At 41.1% G+C, this 16,140-nt stretch overlaps 1 protein-coding gene across 4 annotated transcripts in view; it reads right to left on the bottom strand.

Moving 5' to 3' along the window:
* Window positions 1-16,140, bottom strand: part of RASGRP3 (RAS guanyl releasing protein 3 (calcium and DAG-regulated)) — a 57,301-nt gene that overhangs the window by 31,274 nt on the left and 9,887 nt on the right. For 2 of the 4 annotated variants that reach the window (XM_014950716.1, XM_014950712.1), the window contains exon 1: window positions 14,362-14,509. The exons of 1 other annotated variant lie outside the window; for it this stretch is intronic. The gene's annotated coding sequence lies outside the window, so the exon portion shown is untranslated. Of the gene's footprint in view, window positions 1-5,713; window positions 5,812-14,361; window positions 14,510-16,140 lie in introns of those variants that run through there. One more of the 4 variants, XM_014950715.1, reaches the window with a different exon arrangement.

Genomic DNA, 16,140 nt, shown 5'->3' on the forward strand with positions numbered 1-16,140 from the left:
AATGGATTGCCAAAAGTGCCATCAGACTTCCAAAAAAGGCAACTTAGAGGTTCTCTGAGTCCTAGGTGTTTCCTAAAGTAACTCTGAGGCATCTCATTGCCATCCAGCTGTTTCAGGATTCAGGAAAGTTGGATAAGAAAAACAGCGCTCACTCAATGATTGATTGAGTTAGCAAATGATTGATTGCATACTACAATAAAACTAAAAAAATACATTTTTGCCTTATAATGGAACTATAAATCCTATTTGGTTTACTGTGGTTAACAGAGGCTATTAAGGACACAGGAGGCATGCAATCCTCCTATCCATTCCCATTTCTTTATCAGGTCACTTGAAATGACAGACTCCACTATGAGTCCTGCTGGGAACCTGCCACATGGTGGGAAGGCACTTCAGGGCAATAGTCAGGAATGGGTGAAGGATGGTAGGAAACGATGAATATAAGCCTTAGTGTTCCCTCAAAGCCTACAGATTTTTCTAAAGGACCCCTTTCATTTAGGTAATAGTTACAACCATAATACTCCTGTGAACCAAGTCATGATATCAGGCATATCGTGCCTTATTTCATGAATTATCACCATTACAGGATGCACACTTCCTACTTAGAGGGAAAGCAGAAACATCTGCAATGATGTGCCCAGAGGGCAGAAGTTTGTGATGGGGTGAACTACAAGACACAGAGTTCTTTCCAAGTCTTGCCACCACCCCGACTGCCACATGCACACAGACAGTTAGTTTGAGCAGATGGCTTTCCTTAGCACTCTCCATGCAGCATAACCGCATTTTGTGTACAACATTTTGGAAGTCTTGAGATGGTGCTATTGTGGGCTGTCTTGATAGATGTATTTAAAGCAAGTGTGTAGGCTGTGAGTAGCCCTGAGAGATGTGGTCAGGTGTAATACATTAGTTTTTAAAAGAAACAGGATACCCTGCCAGTAAACTTGTGGTCTTATGCAAAAGCACCAAATGGTGTGAACAGAGTGGGCAGCATGCAGTCAAGTTTTAAATGTTGATTACTGCCATTAGTAAAACCAAAAGACATCACTTTTACTGCTGGAGGCTACTAAGGGGAGGTCCACACCTACAAGCTACAGCACTTGAACTAATATTAAAATGTCAAGCCAGCACAAATCCCTGTGTGGGCACTTTCACATGGATTTCAAGCAAGTTATATTGGTTACAGGTGCAAGCTAAACCAATAAGTCGGGTTTAAATAGGCTTAAATTTGACATACGAAGTAATATTTATTTAGCTAAATGAAATTTAAACAGCTTTTTAGCCAAGCCAAAGTAAATATACATGTAGCATTTTCCCCATTAATTAAAAGTGGGCTATTTTCCTTCTACTTAGGGACAATAAATAGAGCCACACGCGAACAGTTCAACTTTGACACAGAGGCACCTCTGTAGGTCTCAGTTTATCCATAAACTTTCCAGAGGCTTGCTCGCAGGAGACTCATATTCTTTACAAGATTAGGACATTCTTGAGGGTTTAAGTAAGCCAGACCTCCCCTCTTCTCCCCCTCCTCCAAGCCTATACAGCACATCACTGAATGCTTGCATTAAATGGCTTCCACCTGGCTGCTGGAGAAAGAGTGCTAAATGTGAGCAGCTGAACAGGGAAATCAAATCAGTAGCAGTATGCAGAAAAAGAAGCCGAGAAGAAACAGAGAGTCTCATGAGAAGGCTTAAGGGTAACTTCCCTTGCTATACCTTTTTCCTTTATCCTATCTTGCTCGTGGTCTAGGGCAAGCTCTTCAGAACAGAGTTCATCTGCTACCACATAAATGTAGTGGAGGCTCTCACAATGAGGCCCTTTTCTTGTGATTAGTCTCCACACCTATTAGTGTAATTGCCATAATAAGAGTCCCAGCTGGGACACATAACAGCTGCACCTTTGCCTACACGGGTGCAACTGAGACATCTGTTTGGGCTTAAGTCAACACAGGTCCTAGGTTGCCAAATGCGTGGCTCCTGAAGACTTTCCCCTCCAAGCAGTTAAATATTTCTTGTAGGTGGTGAGTACCAATTTATTTATTACAGTACACGAGTCCCTTTCTAGAAAACTCTGAGCAAGTGACATACATGGTCAGGTCTCTCCAGCATCTGACACCTGCTGAAGCTGTGCTAGGCAGGAAAGGGCAGTAATGCTGGGTGACGTCAGGCAGCCTCATGCCACTGCTTCTGTCCCATTCCGTGACCTCAACCATCACATGCAGCTGGATGCAGGATGACATCTGGCTTACTGATGATGTTTGTCATATGGAGCGAGGACACAGAACAAGGGAGAGATTGTGGAACTGCTCCATGAATTCAAGATACAAGCCTTGCTGAGGAATGAAAATGAAATACGAGAGTCTTGGGTTCATCCTGTGACTCACCAGTACTCATTCATCTTTACTACACACCTTCAGACAGTAGTTATGTGATAAACCACAGTAATTGTCTGTACCCTATTACTTTGATTCACTCTTTTTCTGGATCAAAGGGGAAGTTCAAAAGACACTAAACAGAGTGGGATGTCCGTGTTTCAAAAGGAGAGGGGACAGGGGGATGGTTAAGTGTACAATGCTGGTAGATGGCTAATGCCAACCCTGTATTAACAAGGGACACTGCACAGGGCATGTTAGTGGCTCCACAGCTCTACAGACTCCATGGGATAAGGTTTCACCTACTCCATTTCATTTGCCTACCCCAAACCAGTGTAATCTCTGTAAAACTTAATTCATTGCCAATTAACATAGATATTTATTTACTGATATGGGTATTGGGAAACAAAGACGACAAACATTAAAACACCTTTCCTCCCACTTTCCCAGGCTCAGTTTTACTCTGGACACCTCTCCTTCCCCCTTGTTATTGCTGCAGGTTGCACCTTCGGTGAGGCAAGGAGCAGTACAGGAGGTCAGGGTCAGTACACAGCTCCTTCCTTCTCCCTCTTGTCCTGTGCTCCAGTATGGGTCCCCTATGGGCCACAGTCCCTTCAGAGGTATACCTGCTCTGGCATGGGTTTAGCCACAGGCCACAGGGAAGTACCTAATCTGACACAGAGCATCTCCTTGTCCTCTGACCTTGTAATTCCCTTTGTTCTTCCCTCCCCCTTCCTATTCTCTTGTTCTCTTCGTATTCCCTCCCCCTCGGCACTTTTCACCTATATTTTCATAGAGGTGCCACCAACTCGGCTGATGGCCTCAGCTGTGGCCTGCAATGGATCCCTTGCAAAGACAGCTGGAAGTGGCCGTGTCTGGCTTCCTCCCACAGAGACCATGGCTGTAGCACACCTGCTGCCAAAACCTCGCCATTTACATCCAATGTAGCCTTTAAGGGATGAGCACTTATAGCCTTAGCACAAAAGCATGCAAGTTACAAGTTGTCTCTCAAAATTAAGCATAATGAAATACATTGTGACAAGTCTACTGGGCTAAATATTTCATTTCAGGTCAACACAGGTCACCCAATTAACATTAAAGAGTATTATAAACTATTTCGGAGCCTAGACATCTACTGTTCTATAGGAACAGAGGTTAAATGAATAGGACCATAGGTAAGAAACCAGGTGGATATACGGATCCACTTATATGCATTACCAGACTATTAGCAGAACCACATAATGCCTTGTAGAAGTTCATAAATTTGCATATGGGGTACAATGCGTGCTGACCTAACATAAAAGCAAAGCTTACAGAAATCATGAGGAATGCTAATGGACAGTCGTATGACCAAATACTTTCAGTAATCAGAAAGTCACTTGATTAAGGCTTGAGCTGCTTAGACAGCATTTTGTTTAGCACTCTTCTCTTTTTCTGTGAAATATAACCGATATGATTTCTGAGATAACAGAAATAAAACTAGGTTTCCTCACTTATAAACCCCCTAAAATAATGGAGAACTTCATAACTGGATTTGTAAAAACAACAAAGGTTCATTCTCAATTGCAATTCTAGCATTTTATAGAACTGGTTATCTACCATACTTCAGCTTTGCCCCATCCACTTCTATATTTGTTTCCTCAATTTACCGTATTGGCATTTGCCTCTGTAACAGCAACTCCAGCAAATAATGGCAGTAAAATCTGAACATGTTTCCTTGAGTTATTCCATGTATTATGATGATGATATCTTAGTTCCACTTTCCATGGGTCAAGGTAGTACAATTGCCCAGAATGCATCAGGTTAAAAAGAAGAGCTAAATGAAGACTTCACTTTGTCACAGATTCACAGATTTGATAGAGTTGGAAGGGACCTCTAGCAATCATCTAGTCCAACTCCCCTGCTAAGCAGGATTGCCTAGAAAAAAGCAGGATTGTCTTCAAAAAGAGAAAAACTTTCAGCCACATTTCAAAGTAGATTTTTTGCAAAAATTGTTTTGATATTCCCAGTAAAGCAAAAATAAAATTACAAATATCAGACATTTGATTAATGTGTATGGCACTAAATGATGCAGCTCTTCTGACAATCTTTACCTTCAGACATGCTAGAAATCTCCAACATCAAAGTACAACAAATCTGGGAGAGGACAAAGAGGACAGCTAACAGCAATGAGAGTTCACATACTCCAACACAATCTCTTTTTCAGAAGCCAAATCAATACACTCTCAATACCTCTTACAAGTTATACTAATGCATACAAGCCTCCAGAGAAACTCTTGGCAATTACCTCTGCTATTCACAGACCTGATTCTTTACAATCTTTCATTAAGTCTGCTTTGTTAACCTAGTCATATAGGTCAAATCAGGGGAAAAACCTCCCACCTTATCAGCATATATTCTTGACTGGTTACATTGTTCTATGCCTCTAATGAAACTGGACCGGCCCAAGAAAAAAATATTTTTTTAGTTATTTTAAAAAACGTATGGGGAAATAATCAACCCTTCAGTTCTGAAAGAAAAAGACCCAGTACATTTATTATCATATATCTGTTACAAAATATTTTAATATTTTATTATTATTTATCTTTGCCAGCTATATTCTCTTAAAGTCAAACTAGAAAAATCACACTTATTTATTAATTAGATTACTAACTATTTACCTAGACCTTCTGATATGTTCAGCTTGGAGATCTACATTTTCCCCCATAAAACTTATTTTGTCTTATTTTTAATTAAGCCAAAATTCTTCTATAGTAGTATAGTTTCTGGGTAGTGTCTTTTTTGAAACTGTTAAATCTTTCAAGAGTTATGATAGTTTTAATAGTCAGGTCTGCTTTCAGTTTCACACCACTATTCAACCAACTTTAAGGCAAAAAAGAACCATAACAGCCTCTAACTTGTATTAAAATTAAGTAAGTTTGGTATCAAAGTTCTTGTCCAATAAACCCATGGCTTCCAAACTGATTTTCCTTTGGAAGCTTTTTCACTCCATGTAATTCTGTAGTTACGACTTACTTCCCACTGTAGACTAACTGCTCATGGCACAATATTTTCTAGGCCCATGCTGGCAGACAGCCACACTGCAAACATCCACACCAAACATTATAATGAAGCCACAGGAATTGCAGACACGTATGGAGCTTCTCAAACACGTCAAGCACTACAGGCTTGTGCTGGTAATCCAAAGAGTAGAGATTATAGCTAAGTGTCCCAAAAAGCAAGATGTTAAAACACATCTGCTCTTCCCCTTTCCATCTCTGCAGCTACATTGTGTCAAGACATGATAAAATCATTATCTGCAGTCACAGATACCAGTGAAGGAAGAATTCAACACCTCCTACCTACCTGCTATCATTTCTAGCATCGATGACCATATCCGATTTCTCACTCTTCCTCGTTTCCGGCGTTCCCCAAGCTGAAGAACAACTGCAGTCTCTTTATATCTAATAAAAGCAAGGGTATCGCCTTGTGAAGAGGAGAGGTTCAGTGCATGTTTATTTTATCTTCTTCGGCCCTGTTTTGCCATACATGACCTCACATCTCTCCCCATGGGACACTACCCTCCCTCTCCCCACAACCTACACCTATCCTGGTGTGAGGAGTGGCCTCACCATGTAGAGAGCAGTCTTGCTGCTGACCTTTCCTCCTGCAACTACAATCAAAACATCAGTCAGCTTCAGAAATATCTTGACCACACATTTACAGCCTAGGAAGTACTTATCAGTGCAGTAAATTGAAGGCAGCAACTGGCAAAACAATAAAGGCAGGAAGAGGCTTTCAGAGACTTAAGTAATGGGAAGCTGGATGTCTGAGATGGAGCAAGACAGAGTTAAAAGGACAGAGGGGCAGGACAGAATTTTGGCTCCTTTTGCTCATTTGGCGGTTAAGGTGCATTTCTAATGGAATCATCCTCTGTCTTCCCTTTGATGAATGTAGAAAGTGGTTCACATGTAACTGCTATTTCCTCATAGATGTGCTAATAGGTCCCAGGCAAGGAGAAAGACTGGACAGCTGCTGATGGTCAGTAACCCTTCCCACTCCCAGGTGGCAGCTTCCCACTCATTTCAGAGCAGTTGCTCCTTAAAGAGAGAATGCAAATTAAAATAGTACGCTAGAAAACACTGACAGACACACAGGAGGGTAGACAGACCTGCTGTGTGATCCGAGGAACTCATGCAAATTGCTGTCTACTGCACACTCACATGAATCAGGGATGCCTGCCTTGTGCAGTGCTGCCGTTTTGCATCTGCAGAAGTCACCAATGGCTCACAACTCCCAGGCAAGCAGGTGTGCAAAAAATCTGGGAAAAGCAGAACCTGGAGGCAAGGAGAGATCCAGCATCTTTCTTTGTGAAATTCCGTCAGCAGATGCTGGACATCAAAATACATAAGCAGTTCCTTACATCCAGTTATTTTCTATGAGTTTCCCCTGGGAAGATGGGTGAAACAATGGCAGCTTCAGATTTCTTAATGATGCAAAGAGGATATTTTAAACACAGGCATACAGTGTTTCTTAACCTAGCTCAGAGGTTTTTAAAATAATAAACTCCCAACAGAGAAGAGCAGGGAAGAGATTATTTGATCTTTCTAGTGCGTCTGATCAAATATTGTACTTTTTTTCAGAGGTAACAAAGCATGTGTCAGTGAGCTGACTAAATCTTGTTTCCTTACTAAGGAGTCCACTAAGAACCACACACTGGTTAGTATGACTGTTTGAAGACACACAGCAAACCTCTAAAATTGTTTACAATACAAGAAGAATTCTATGGAGTACAGGATATGAGAACAGTATCACCACAGTTGATTCCCATATCCAAGCTTTTGTAATAGAGTGAGTTTTATTAATAACCACATACCTTCCTAACAATAAGACACTTTGCAGCCAACAGGTTAAATGCATTCATGAAAAAGAGAGCAATGGCAACACAGAAATATCTCATCAAAAGACTTGATGCACAAACAAAAGCTCATCTGAAGAAGGTGCTATATATAAAAATACATATAAAAATATACACAACAGCAAGACAATCAAAAAAAGGGGAAGGAGTGGTATGAAAAAAATCTATCACAAAGGAAAAAAGAAGAAAAGCATCTTAGCTCCTGTCTTAATAAGTAATACATTAAACAAGTAACTTTGATCTTTAGTTTGCTAATATTTTGGTGGTTAAATATTTATTGTATGAAAGAATATGTAACACAGGACTGCAGCTACACAAATATTCCAGTTCCGCAATCACAGAACAGGACAACAGGACTTTACCAAACTTTACCAAAACCCATTGACTAAGTTTGCAACGCTTGTGTCTTAAGATACAACACTGTAAGTCTCTAAACCTCAAGCATTTGTAGCACAACACGTGTTTTCTGCCTAGAAGAGTAAGATCTGTAGAAAATCCCAAAATGCATACTTTGCAGAGATGCTGTGCCAAAGGTTCACCATTATTTGAAAAGCAACATAAGCAGTTGCTGTAGCTGTAACAGCTGAGAACCCCATACTCCAGCAAGTATCTTTTTGGCTGTGTGGATAAAACCCCTTCAGTTAATTGGCAGTACAACACCTCCGCAGTTGGCTGGTTCAGGCCATCCCAAATACCTGACGCCCTCACAAGTAACTTGGAAGACACTAAGTAAATTCACCTAAGCCTATTGGCTTTGTATTTATAGAGGAAACTCATAACTATTTCCTCTTTAGCATATATTTATCAAATTTAAGGAGCTTATCAGAATTTCTTGAAGAGTCCACTTAACTCTAATAGTGATTAAAAAAGTATATCCTGTGGTTATGTGGTAAAGCTACTATGAAGTGAGAAAAAGTGTTCAAGTAAGGAAAATTAAAGGGTAAGGAAATTAAAGGGTGTTAGGTGTTACAAAGATCCTGATGTAGAAGCTGAGATAGAAGTTACGGACTTGTTTTCCCTCTCCCAATATTTGGCACTGAATGACTGCTATTGCAGTCAGGTTTTCAAAACAGCTCATGCATTTTCATGCTTATTTACAGGAATGAATTGTATTTCTATAAGCACTATACCAGATAACTGTGCCCAAGTCAGAATTTACAATACTTTCTGCATCAATATAGTTAAATCAGGGCAAGAATTCAGAAAGGAGCAGATTTTGAAACACAGACATGAAGCAAATTGCAAAAGAGCCTTTACTTAAGATCTATTAATCTCCACAAAGCACCAAAATCCTGGCTCCCTTTCATTTCCAGCGCCTGACTCCAGGGGTGTGATTCTCAACCCGGTCTCTTCTTACCTCCTCACCCCAAATGGTGACTCCCTAGAGCTTTTAGCCGCTTTCTATATTTTCCATATTAAGGTCCCCAAATGCCCAACAGTGGGCTTCAAGAAGCCTGTCAGAGTCAGCAACACCAAGCAGCTCCCTGCTTAGGTCAGTCCTAAATCCTTTTGGGGATTTTGAGGAAACTCCTCTACCTTGCCTGTGTTAAGCATCCTCTGGCCACACCTAGCACATCACTCCCATACTAGATAGGTGCAGCCATGATGCCCAAGCTCTTTATCCAAGACACTCCTTTCAGCTATGTGAGATACAGGATCAATTCTTCCCATTAATGGAAGGATTGTAAATCTCACACTGTCTTGTCTGAGACTACAGCGTAGATTTACCAGCCCCAGAACATCAATGAGATTCCATATTAAATGAAATAATGAAGTTTCTTTGGGCTGCGAGAAGAAAGCAAGCAGACCGTGACTGTATAATTTAAGGGGAAGAGCACTCACTTAAGAAGAAGGAGAAAAAAAAGTGAATTCTAGTTCCTGCCCCAATGCCTACTTAAGATAAAAATATACAGACAGTCATTAGGGCAGGGCCTGGAAACCAAGAGTTTTAGGAAGGGTGGCAGCTGTTCCAGGAAATATGTGTTCATTAATTCAGTAAAGCAGAGCATGAGTAAGCAAGCTAAAGTAGGCAAGACATCTTTAGTGAGGGAGATTATTATTAGTCTTTTAAGGAAGCTATTTCATGAAGAGTGTGATAAGGCTGGAATGTCATGGCTATTCTGATTCGGATGACAAAAATCCCTATATATCCAGATAGTAAGCTGACTCAAGCTCTAGTTCAGCAAAGATTTTCTGATGTAATTTGCCCCACTGGTAATCAATTACGTATTTGCATGAAGTGGTTTTTTTTTTACTTCCCACTAGCAACACCAAAAATTTCCAAACAAGCTCTGGGTTCAAACACTTGGCTGCTGCAAAACCCCCAGAATTTACCAATGCATGCCATATGAACCAGCACCAAGATTATGGATTGGGTGGATCCATGAATTACGGGTGGAATGGAAGCCTATCTGTTATAATGCTATTTCAGATTAAGGAAATTAAATTTGATGAGACTGGAGTTTAAGACAGAGAAATGGTATGTCTTTTAAAAGAATATGAAAAAGAATTTAACATCATGACAAAGAATATATGCAACCTTGGGTCATGTGTGAAAGGCAGCCCCATCAACATGCTTAGCAAGCATGCAAATATACCCAATGTAAGTCACATTCAATTTTTTGACTGTATAATGTATGACTTACTTAAATACTAGCCTCTAAGACTGATTTCTACATTGAAAACAATCAACGTGTTTCTGGCAAAATATACTTCAAAAGGGATGGAAAATCCTTGCTCATCTGGGAGATCCTGTTTCTGCACACACTTCCTGCACTCCAGACTCTCTCGCAGAAGCCCACTGCTACTCTGCGTGGAGCATCTGTTTCCATAGTAGGGGTTGAAAGAGAGGCAGTTTTAACAGTAGCGGAAGGAGTTGTATATGGAAATGGATATGGATACACATAACATGTAATATCAATATATATTAGCTACTGGTATATTAAGCTTGGTATGACTTTTATGGCAGTCCAAACCAGACACACTGCTGAATCACTAATATTAAATTTGTGTTAATTTGAGATGATACAGTTATTTTCTGTTTGCAGGACCTAAATATATAAAGTAACTGAACAAGAATAGCTCAGGTTTCACACATTTTGCACAAATTATTACGCCTGGCAGGTTCTTGAGACGTTGAAGCCTTCTCCCCTTGCCTGAGAAACTCCAGATCATTAGTAAAGAGAATATGCATAAATCACAGGTGGGAGAGTACAGTGTAGAGAGAGTCAAACCATTTCATCTATTTGAATGTGGTCAGAGGACACTGCAGCAAGGGGAGCAGTTATTCAGAGAAGTGAGACAGCAGGTGGCCACCAAAACAACAGAGTAATTCTCAGGGGTAATCGTATTTTCTGCTGAGCTGTAAACATCAGTCATGTGGGTATTTCCACACGCCCACACTTTGATCCTGACCCCATACACACTTAGAGGTAAGCTGAACTTTCTGATGGGACCACTCATGAATTCAACTCGGCAAATACCTGTGTGTTTGCAGGATTAGTCTTTGTATCTGAACTGGACTCACCAAGTCTGTTTTGTTGATACTGCCAGTGCTTGTAGCTGATATTCTTTTACCTTCATTACAAAAGAAAAGTTCTCCCCTGTCCCAGTGCCTCTAATCTGGTGGTCAGGTGGGGTTTAGATATGTTATACCCATAAGCAAACCTATTAATGAAAAAGTACTACTGCAGTGGCTATTCACACTGAGTGGAAAAAAATGCAGAGAAAAGCAATTGAACAGCAAAAATCAGAAGACCTGAGAATTTGTTTCAGCTTTTTTTATTCAAACACATTAAATAAAGACATTGCCATTCCTGACTTCAAAGAGAAGGCCAATGTGAAAACATGTCTACCAAAATTTAGTGGTGAAAAGTGATTATACCACAAATACGTTAAAGAAAACATTTTGTGCAAGTTGTTTACAGAACCTATACAAATGTTCTGTAGCCAGGCCGGGACAGCTTAGGAAAAAAAGAAAACCACATAAGTACCCCTTCAGTAATTTTAAAAGTAGTTTCCTCTCTTTATTCAGGAGCATCCTGGGAGTGGCTCCTCTGCATAATGGCATTTCCAACTAGAGAGAGGGCCTGGCAAACCTGCGGTTACTCTTCAGCTAGATGTTCTGCTATAGAGCAGAACTGTAAGACTGCCCTGATCATTTCCTCAGAGTAAATAAAACGGATTAAACAGCAAGGCTGTCAGTGATACGAATATACACTGAGCTTCTGCAGAGAGACAGCAATGGTCATGCTGTTGCTGAATCTCTGCTACTATGCAATGAAAAAAAATCCAGGATGAACAATTTCTGTTAGGTATTGGACTTTCTGGAGGTGCCTCAATGGGAAATAGAAGGGCTAAGCACTTCCCCAACCAAAACATGCTGAAATTTAATTCATGTGCTTCATGCCTATGCAAAACTGCCTCAGCTTACATGAACACAATGGCGGTGGGTATATTCAAAGAGCTGAGCACGCATCTCTGTGAGATCAGGATATTATAAAGTAATATAAAACAGTGGTGATACAAAGGTTGTGTATTCTGCTCAAGTGCAAAATCAGTATGTGCCCCAATAGTGTCCTGTGACTGGTGCCACCATAACAGATGTTGCAGTTGGAATTCACCAGAAAAGCCATAAAGTGAGGAGAGCCTAAAGACTGCAATACTCGTGTTTCTGTAAGTACACTGTCTGTGTTTAATGGTAAGTATCCCTAGCAAAATGGGTTGATGATAAGCATTAAAACAACTGCACCCTTCAGAATCTTGTAATGTTGATCAAGTTTTCTTTATTTTACGGATAGAGGATTTTAAAGTCTAGTTATGAGTCTTGAATTTTATTCAAAATAAGATACAGTAATGACAGTTGGGAACTGTAAATAAAGTAGGGTTGCTTTCCTTAAATTTTGCAGATCCAAGTAATGAATTATTCTCCTTTATTGTCAATGACCTTGATAATCAGTAGTATAGTGGCACAAAACTGAGCTCTCCTCACCACATTTCTTTGAGACAATTCAGTGACCACTGTGACAACACGTTTTCAGACATATATTATGTGAAGGAGAGCTCAGCAGTGCAGTTATCTAATTTTTACTATGCAATCATCACTAGTTCCCTTTCATACTACACTCAATTCCCAGGGATGCATGAGGCACATAGAGCTGTTTTATAATCCAGCTGATCCAGAACCGTATGGCTTTACATCAGTCTTCTGCACCAACCCTGGCACAGTGGTTGGAATAGAGTTAGGGAAGAGAAAGGCGCAACAGGAATGCTCTGAGCTCCTATCTATTTTCTGGTGGATTTGGGGTTTAATTTATGTTCAAAGCAGGGTCCTTCAACAGTTCTTTTCATCTGACTGGGCAATTTGCCTAACAGAGAATATTAATCACAAACATAAAATGCAATGTCTGTAAACAAGCACCCCGTGGCATAGTTTAACCCCAAAACGAAGAAATTCTGCAATTCTGAAAAAAAAGAGAGCTATTCTGGGGTCAGAATAAAAAAAAGCAACAGCGGACCGGTTACTTTCCCTGTGCTACATGGGATGGAGACCCGGACAAGCCTGAGGGGCCCCGTTGCAGCCAAGGTTCTCAGGGGACTAGGGGTGCCTGAGCGCAGAGCCAGGCACCTCGGGGCCCCGCAGGCCTGCTGCAGTCACAGCCTCGCCTGCCGTCGGCGTGGGAGGGCTGCCGCGGGACCGCAGCCTGATAGTACTCGAGCTCTTGGTTCAAAGGCAGTCTACCCTTGGAGACACGGAGAGGCAGGAAGCCAGGCAGACTTCTGGTTTTGTGAACAATTGAAACTGATTGACACCTTCCTCTAAAATTTCCAGTTAACTGGCAAGGCCATAAACTACAGTTTAATAGAAAAATAAAGGTCTTTGGGGTAAAACAGCCAAAGTTTCTCTTTCTTGCATGAGAAATCTTTGAATCAGGATTATTCTCCCCATCTTTAGAGGAGGGGCTGTTTTGTAGTTGGTGTGGTTTTTTTTTGTTTGTTTGTTTGTTTTTTAAGGTTGGACTCAATGATCTCAGAGGTCCCTTCCAATCATGGTGATTCTGTGATTCACTAAACCTGCCAGTGTTTACCCTTGGTCCTGTTCTGAAAATCAGTCCTTCTGACTTGATATACACCTTCTTCAACAGGACCCCACTGCTCTCTACCTATGCCCCTCTTTAAGCTTCCCCAAAGCACCTGACATCCCTCAGTCTCATCACATATCAAGCTCCATTACCCACTGATTTGTTCCATTCCTCCTAAGTCTTCCTCAAAAAAATCTTATTCATCTCTACGTAAATAATTGATCAAAAGTTCCTTTTTATATACGCTATACTCCAATTCTTGTGTTTTAAAGCAAAGCTTCAGAATGTAACAGACAGAAATTATCAGACGGGGAAATCAATCTTTTATGAAGCAAAAACATCAAAAATGCAAGTATCCAAAAATAAACTGAATTTAAAAGCTGGAGAGATTTGGGAGACTCGCTCCCTGTTTTTAGGAAAGATTTTTTCAACCTTCACAATCTAATTATGCATCATCCAGAAGGACTTGATGATATCTTAATCAGTGAATCTTCACTGTCTTCTTGTATTTCTCTGCTTCTACCTTTTTCTTTCCCAAAAATCTCTTCATTCGCTCTCAAAAAGTAACCACTCACAACAACTTTCTTCAGACCGATCACACTACTTTGAGGGGGTACCTCTGTCAATTCCTTAAATGAGTACCTTTAAGCCAAATACTGAAATTTCTTTATACTCAACTTGCATCATTACCTATTGACTAGCTCTAGTCAAAATACGTTCTAGGAAAATACGTTCATAATAAACAATCTCTTCACTCCATCATCCGAGTAAATAAGCACTATTTTCCCTCCCCGGCTAGCATGAGGACAAAACACCGTACCTGTCTTGTTCCCGGAAGAGCAAAACCAATGCTATTGTTAATCACAGATCAGAAAAATATAGGCATTCTGAGCATGAATGACTGCTTATCAATGAGGTGACAAAAATACGCCTCACCCTTAAGTGCTTTTACGAAAGGTCTAGGATAAAAGTGGTAGTTTAGAAAAAAAAAAATAAAAACAGGGAAAATCACTTACTGTAGTTGATTCTGCAGAGGTATTCAACACAAACATCACCCTTCCTTGTCCAGCTGCCAAGTGCTAAAGCATGAAATGAGCAGCTGTTTCCTTCAAGCCGGGGCTCTGTGTCTTAACTAGTCACATGCCCCTCCTGATAAATCTCACTGCCGTGCCAGGAGGTCAGAATCTGAAGATCATTATTCCTCTTATTAGACAATCCTTTTCATAACGGCAGCCTTTGCTAGAGCATTTGACTGGAACGTGGTGCTATGTGCTCCATAACTACTTCTTTTTTTTTCTTTCTTTTTTTTTATGAGTAACACCAAACAGTAGATAAGCCTTAATCAACTGTAGGGGCAGCACAAATGGAAAGTTAAACATATCCCTGTTGATCACTTCAGGTTTGTTTCTGACTTCACGATTTGCTGTATTTATATTTGGGAATTTCAACCATCAGGAGCAGGACAATTTAAAATGCTGGTGCTGTTCATAGCATCTTTAAGACCAGGACACTCCAGAGATCATGCAAACAACTGGGGACTTAAGGGGCAACAGCACTACCTTGCGTGTTTGGATAGTAGAGTGATGAGTGCCTTATTAACACTGGAGATCATTTTAATTTTGATATCTAGCATTTTTACAGCACAGATTATGGGGCTGCATTGTGCCAGACATTGGCCAGTCAGACTGCGATAGCCCTTTTTGAGGTGGGGACTATCAGTTTAAACAGAGAGAGCAAAATGGGAAACAAAAGCATCCTTATCCCCATGTTCCCAGATGTAGGACAAATGAAGGAGAAACACTGAAGTCAAGAAATGAACTGACCCTGATGGAATTTTCCAGGGTGGTACGTAGCTGAACACTACTGAAATTCAATTGAGACTCCGCGCCTGATACCTTTTAGTGATTCAGGTATTTAAGGACAAAGGCATACTGTCAAGGGGATTTTGAGGGGGAGATTCAAAACATTTTCCGAAACGCTTAATTCCCATCCCACTTGTAGGATATACTGTGCTGAAACTCCGGTGGTACTTTAAATTCAAAAGACTGACAGCACACAGGCAATTGCCATGCCTCAGTATAGGATGTGGTTGGTACTGGTATTTTATTGTTTGCTAAGAAATCCAGATTTTGCAAGATTGCAGAGTCTCATTGGATTATAAAGGGGCATTTATAGGGCATTTTTCTGAAATACATACAACCTGCTAATAGTACCGCAACTGAGATTTAAACAAATTCAAGGAATTGCTCAGGTGTACATTATTAAATTACACTAGCATAGCTGGCACATTTGTCAGACGCTGATGGAAGCCTGCAAATCACTGACAACGAGGGCTGCAGCAAAAAAAGGGTAACTCAGGTTCCTTCCTCTGACCTTACCCAGCTCTTCATATTATATAAACTCGTGCGTGGTTATGAAACCATGGGGCCAGCGGCACTGCCAGCACAGCCTGGGGCAGGGAAGGAGCCCTCGTGCTAATTACCCGTGCCTTTGGGGGACCCTCGTTTTCTCGCCATCACAGGGCACCCGCTGGGTTTCCTTGGTTAAGTTTTCATGAAAGAGAAAAACAAACCCAGCCTCCTGCGTTTACGCGGACTCTCCTAACCCAGCCAGACACGGGCCCAACCCAGCCGGTGGGAGGAGGTGGCCGGCAGCCCGGGAGGTGAGGGTGCCCCGCCGAGGGGCCTGCCGCCGCCACCCCCGACCTCTCCCCCGGGACGAGACAGGGTTCGGTGCCGCCTATTGCCCTCGTCTGTCTCCGCGCCCACACCCTGGTAACGCGTGTAAACAACAAA

This window comes from Calidris pugnax, unplaced genomic scaffold (assembly GCF_001431845.1).
Source record: "Calidris pugnax isolate Ruff unplaced genomic scaffold, ASM143184v1 scaffold24, whole genome shotgun sequence".
Lineage (NCBI taxonomy): Eukaryota > Metazoa > Chordata > Aves > Charadriiformes > Scolopacidae > Calidris > Calidris pugnax.